This window comes from Anneissia japonica, unplaced genomic scaffold, assembly GCF_011630105.1.
Source record: "Anneissia japonica isolate Jap-2015-1 unplaced genomic scaffold, ASM1163010v1 scaffold2471_len1564793_cov202, whole genome shotgun sequence".
Classification (NCBI taxonomy): domain Eukaryota; kingdom Metazoa; phylum Echinodermata; class Crinoidea; order Comatulida; family Comatulidae; genus Anneissia; species Anneissia japonica.
The window spans coordinates 202,679-208,963 of record NW_022709610.1 but is presented as its reverse complement, the minus strand read 5'-3'; the positions used below and the strand labels follow the sequence as shown (position 1 = coordinate 208,963).

The 6,285-nt window shown below is 32.1% G+C and overlaps 1 protein-coding gene across 6 annotated transcripts in view; it reads right to left on the bottom strand.

Moving 5' to 3' along the window:
* LOC117106799 (calcitonin receptor-like) overlaps positions 1-6,285 on the bottom strand; it is a 132,773-nt gene that overhangs the window by 65,111 nt on the left and 61,377 nt on the right. The window lies entirely within an intron of this gene.

The following is a 6,285-nucleotide window of genomic DNA, read 5'->3' as shown; positions in this document are numbered from 1 at the left end:
ATATATTGGGAATCACAGTTCTATTTTTCTGTCTTTTTAAAAATGTTTGACAACTACATGAAATACTAGGTTTAACAAAAAATACTGCTATATATTTAGACATACAAAGTTCACTTTGGGTGATGGATCCAAATTAGGTGTATTTGGTGTTAATTCACCCAGAAAAATATAAATGTACAACATATTATTGGAAACAAAAAATACAATTGTACTTATTGCTTTCATTATGGCTTTGTTTAGATACAAAATATCTGTGCACTTACCTCAATGACACAATCATTAAGTGTTAACGTAATAATATTTTCCTAAAGATTTAGACTGTCAATCTTGTGTATCACTTAATTTACTAGATATGATGTAATTGTGAAAACAGTTTAGATGTTTTTGTTAAAATCTGATGATTTTTAAAAATAACTTTTCATCTTGGCGATCTATTAGCGTCACATAACACCAACAGCTTGAATAACATGGTGTCTCTATTTCATTATTAGTCTTATTCCTACTTAATTAAGCCTACCTATGTTGAAAAAAAGAGTACATCTTAATTGGCCTTAAATTAATTATGCATTGAGTATAGTGCACAATACTGTAGCTGTTGAATTTACGAGGCAACTGCACGTCTCTCACTAATAATCGTTTAATAATCTGGATGAAGATCTTAATGTTATCAGGATTAAGACGCATATCATAAAAAAATTATGTTAGTTACCATACATGACTTGAACAGTAACTTATGGCGGATACCAAAGGTTTATAAATTTCGATTAGCCATATCATTATTATCATTACATTTATTACTATTTAATTGTAATTGTAAAGTTATATTTATTGTTATTATTATACATTTACTAATACCATTTTCATAATATCGATACTGAATGTTTGTAAAAGAATGTCCGAATGAAAATTTAACGAAACGTTTTTTAGCGAAATAATATCATTAATCTACTGTCTTAGGTGTATATTTAGGTGTACATGTGCAAAGATTTCCAATAGGAAGTATTTACGAATTTAATGTTGAAATACGTCCCTTTATTACCGATTGTTCATTGGCAAAACACATCACGTAAGAAATGAACAGATGACAGATAAATGAATAGTCTACACACGTAATTTGTAAAAGGTGTGCTACATAACATTATCGAGAGTTGTGCTTCAGCACTGCTGTCACGCAATAAGGAAAATGAACGAGAGATGACACGTACATTTCAATAAACATTAAGACTGAGTCTATTAAACTAATCGACACCCGTCCGCCACATCCATACATCACCATTATCAACGTGCAGTGTGCTTTGAATACACAGTGCCTTGTTTTTCTTATTCATATTTTTCAAATCTATTTCTTTTAAAAAATTTTTACACACAAAAGTGGTATACAGCCGTCAATACAATTCGGCCTATGTTAGCAGTTTAAGATATAAACTTCATCAACATTAATTATCACAGACATGCTTCTACAATATATTTAATTATGTTAAAAGCTATAAGAAGGAATCTGTTCATATGTGATACATATACAAATGTAGTTACATACTACTTTATTACAACCTTTATACAATACATTTAAATAACAATAATAATAATAACAATAATAATAATTGTCTTAATACAATAATATAAATAATATGAATTATTAATAATGAGAATAATAACAAAAATATGTTAAATATAGACCTAGTTAAATAACGATAATTATATAATAATAATACAAATAATAATAATAATAATAATAATATAATAATATAAACAGTATATTGAATGTTAAAATAAATAAAATTAATAGCAATAATAATAATAATAATAATAATAATAATAATAATAATAATAATAATAATAATAATAATGCAATTGATTATGCTAATTAACAGTAATGATAGAGTTTTTTTTTGCCATAGCCTGATCAACCCAAAATGTAGGGTTCCCAAAACAACTACAGACAAAAAGATCCATGTCTGGCCCAAAAGGTACAAACGTGGATAAAAATGTCTTGCTTAACAATGCAAACATGAAGTGTCATACATAACAACGCACACGTAAATAAACTGTCATGTCTAACGACAGAAACGTAGATAAAGAATCTTACCTAACGACACAGACGTAGAAAAGGTTTCATGTCCAACGACACAAACGTATGTAGACTTAAGTGACTTGCCCAGCGACACAAACATAAATAAATTGTCAAGCCCAATGAAACAAACGTAGATAAAATATCTTGCCTAGAGACAAAAGCGTAGATAAAATATCTTGCCTAACAACACAAATGTAGAAACTTTTTCATATTCAACGACACAAACGTAGGTATACTAAAGTGTCTTGTCCACCTACACAAGCGTAGACAAAGTTTCATACCTAATGACACAAATAATTATGTAGTTAGACCTGTGTCTTTTCCAGCGACACAAACGTAGAGTGTCATGCAAAACTACACAAACGTAGGTAAAGTGTCAAACCTAACGACACAAATGTAGAAAAGTTTTCATGGCCAACGAAGTAACCGTAAAGCCATCTGCCCAACAACACAAACGTAGGTAAATAGTGTTTTACCCAAGCGACATAAATGAAATGCCTTGCCCAGCGGCACAAACGTAAATAAAGTGTCTTGACTAGCAACACAAATGTAAATAAATTGTCATGCCCACGACACAAACGTATACGGTAAAAAGTGCCATGGACAGCGACACTAACGTGGTAGATAGTGTCTTGCCCAGCGACACAAATGTAAATAAATTGTCATGCACAACGACACAAACGTAGATAAAGTGTCTTGCGCCAGCGACACAAATGTTAAGAAATTGTCATGCCCAACGACTCAAACGTATACGGTAAAGTGCCATGCCCAGCGACCCTAATGTAGGTAGATAGTGTCAACAACACAACCGTAGATAAAGTGTCCTTCTCAGCAACACAAACGTAGGTAAGCTATCTTGCTTTAGCGACAAAAACCCAGCGCAGATAATACGACACAAAAGTAGATTTTTATTAAATGTAGGCCTGTTTATGGTTTATTTTAATATCAAATACATATCGAAACGGTCTGGTTTGGCCGTGTATATATATATACTGTCTCTTATACACATCTAGATGTGTATAAGAGACAGAACTTCATCAACATTAATTATCACAGACATGCTTCTACAATATATTTAATTATGTTAAAAGCTATAAGAAGGAATCTGTTCATATGTGATACATATACAAATGTAGTTACATACTACTTTATTACAACCTTTATACAATACATTTAAATAACAATAATAATAATAACAATAATAATAATTGTCTTAATACAATAATATAAATAATATGAATTATTAATAATGAGAATAATAACAAAAATATGTTAAATATAGACCTAGTTAAATAACGATAATTATATAATAATAATACAAATAATAATAATAATAATAATAATATAATAATATAAACAGTATATTGAATGTTAAAATAAATACAATTAATAGCAATAATAATAATAATAATAATAATAATAATAATAATAATAATAATAATAATAATAATAATGCAATTGATTATGCTAATTAACAGTAATGATAGAGTTTTTTTTTGCCATAGCCTGATCAACCCAAAATGTAGGGTTCCCAAAACAACTACAGACAAAAAGATCCATGTCTGGCCCAAAAGGTACAAACGTGGATAAAAATGTCTTGCTTAACAATGCAAACATGAAGTGTCATACATAACAACGCACACGTAAATAAACTGTCATGTCTAACGACAGAAACGTAGATAAAGAATCTTACCTAACGACACAGACGTAGAAAAGGTTTCATGTCCAACGACACAAACGTATGTAGACTTAAGTGACTTGCCCAGCGACACAAACATAAATAAATTGTCAAGCCCAATGAAACAAACGTAGATAAAATATCTTGCCTAGAGACAAAAGCGTAGATAAAATATCTTGCCTAACAACACAAATTATTATTATTATTATTATTATTATTATTATTATTATTATTATTATTATTATTATTATTATTATTTCGTGCTTACACCTTGTTTATTTGCGCCTTATAAATTGACCTATTATTATTATTATTATTATTATTATTATTATTATTATTATTATAAAATATAGATTTTTTTTCATTTTCTAACGAACATTTTACAAGTTACCTTTTTGAGTTGAGCAACCAAATATTGATTTACGTCTGTACACGTGCGTCTGTAAAGTTTCCTTGAAACCCACCGTCGAGCATGCAGACAAAATCGCCTGCATTCGTGAATTCTGTACTTTGGCATATGGGGGAGGTAGGCACTCTTAATGGAGCGACGTTCTAGTTCTCTTTATGGACCACGAAGATGTATACCGGTAGTAAGTGTAACTGATTGGCTTACAGTAAACCTTCAAACTAGCGTAATATAACCACATTTAAACTCTAATTTAACGGAAACAATAAGATACTTATTAGGCCACTTTTTTAAAGAGTTGTCTGAAGGTTAACTACAGAATTTACAGTACACTGTAGTTAATGCGTTATAGGTTGCAAAAACTGTATTGAGTAAAAAAAAATATTTCGAATAAAAAAATCTTTCGCTTGACATTAGGAAATAATCATTTGTGAAACAAAATGTAGGCTATGTCAAGTGTTCTATTGAACAGTGGCAGATTCAAGGAGAAACCCAGTCAGCACGGGACCCCGTCCCATTTTTTCAAAATTATTTTTTAAAAATGGGAGAAAACAACAAAATTGTATTCAACTTTTAATCTGAAAGTGCCATTTCCGGCCATCTAGAGGTACCATAATCATATTCTTTCTTACCTCAGCAACAACAGTTGTGGGGCTGAGGCTCTCCCTGGAACCCCTTTATTTCGACTTTCTGGACCCGCCACAGCTGGAGTATCATTTCTGAGCTACATAGAAAGGTAATTTCTATCCATCGGGGGGAAAGGATAACCCTCATAATAAATAATTCATTGAGGTCGTGGAAGCAATCTCGACTTCCACTTTGTTCGGAAATCTGTGGCGCGTTCAAGGAGAGGGGGAAGCTAATTCAATTTTTTGTTTAATGGAGATATAAGGAAAATTATATTCAAATTTTAAGTCTAAGAGTGTAATTTCCGGCCATCTAGAGGTGCCATAATCACAAATTTTCTTACCTCAGCAACCACGGTGGGGCTGAGGTGGTATAGATTCTTCATCTGCTGAAGTACCCAGTGGCGGATTCAAGGGGACCCAGCCGGCCCGCCCCCACCCTCCTAAATTGTTCAATAAAAAACTGGAGATATAAAGATAATTATATTCAAATTTTATGTCTGGAAGTGAAATTTCCGGCCATCTAGAGGTGCCAGTAATCACAAATTTTCTTACCTCAGCCCCAACCATGGTGGGGCTGAGGTAGTATGGATTATCTATCTGTGAAAATACCCTCCCTGGGCCCTTCTATTTCGAATTCCTGGATCCGCCACTGGAAATTACAACAAATATGAAATCATATTACAGTAGCTTGATGCCTATAAAATAATTTATAAAATTCACCAAACTTCGTAATATCCGTAGCTTCCAGGGGGCGGGGGCCTTGGCGGCCCCCTAGCCCCCAGCCTAGATGCTCGCTTCGCTAGCACCCCCCCCCCCACTTTCAAAAACGTTCCGCCGCCGTTTGTCTCTGTACAATATGGTCTTACTCTTCGATCCGATCCGACTAAAACGATTTGGATTTTTGTGTTGTTAATGACGACGACGTGGGTAAATGTATTTGAATATAATTAAAATTGTATTCACTTTGTGATGACTGAATATTGTATAAAAATACAGACTTTTAGGCCTAGAATATCGTTTTGATTTCGTGGTTAATGGTTGTATTTAGCATGGAAGTTCCATGTTGCAGCGTAGGCCTGGAAAATCACATATTTCCAGCTCATTAATATCACTTTTATTTTATTTATTTTATTAAATAATTCATTTAATGGTTGAAATAAAATGCGTCTAATAAAACAATACGTCTAATAAAACAACATAGGCATATTATAATTAAACAGCTACACTATTTACGAACGTAGACTTCATGGTTCAATCTTTTTGAGTCGTAAATGTTTACGAAATACATGCAAACAAATTCGGGGATTTGCCGTCGATTCGATGGGTGCGTTGTTCAATAATGAGTAGAAATTCCTTTGTTTTTTACAAATATTTGTTTTGATCAAGCTTGTATTTTTACATTACTATTTTTGGGAAGATTTGATTTTCGTACACTACGGATTCATGGGTACATTCAATCAGCGACCAACATTCCAAAATGCTGGTGAAAACCCTGTATATA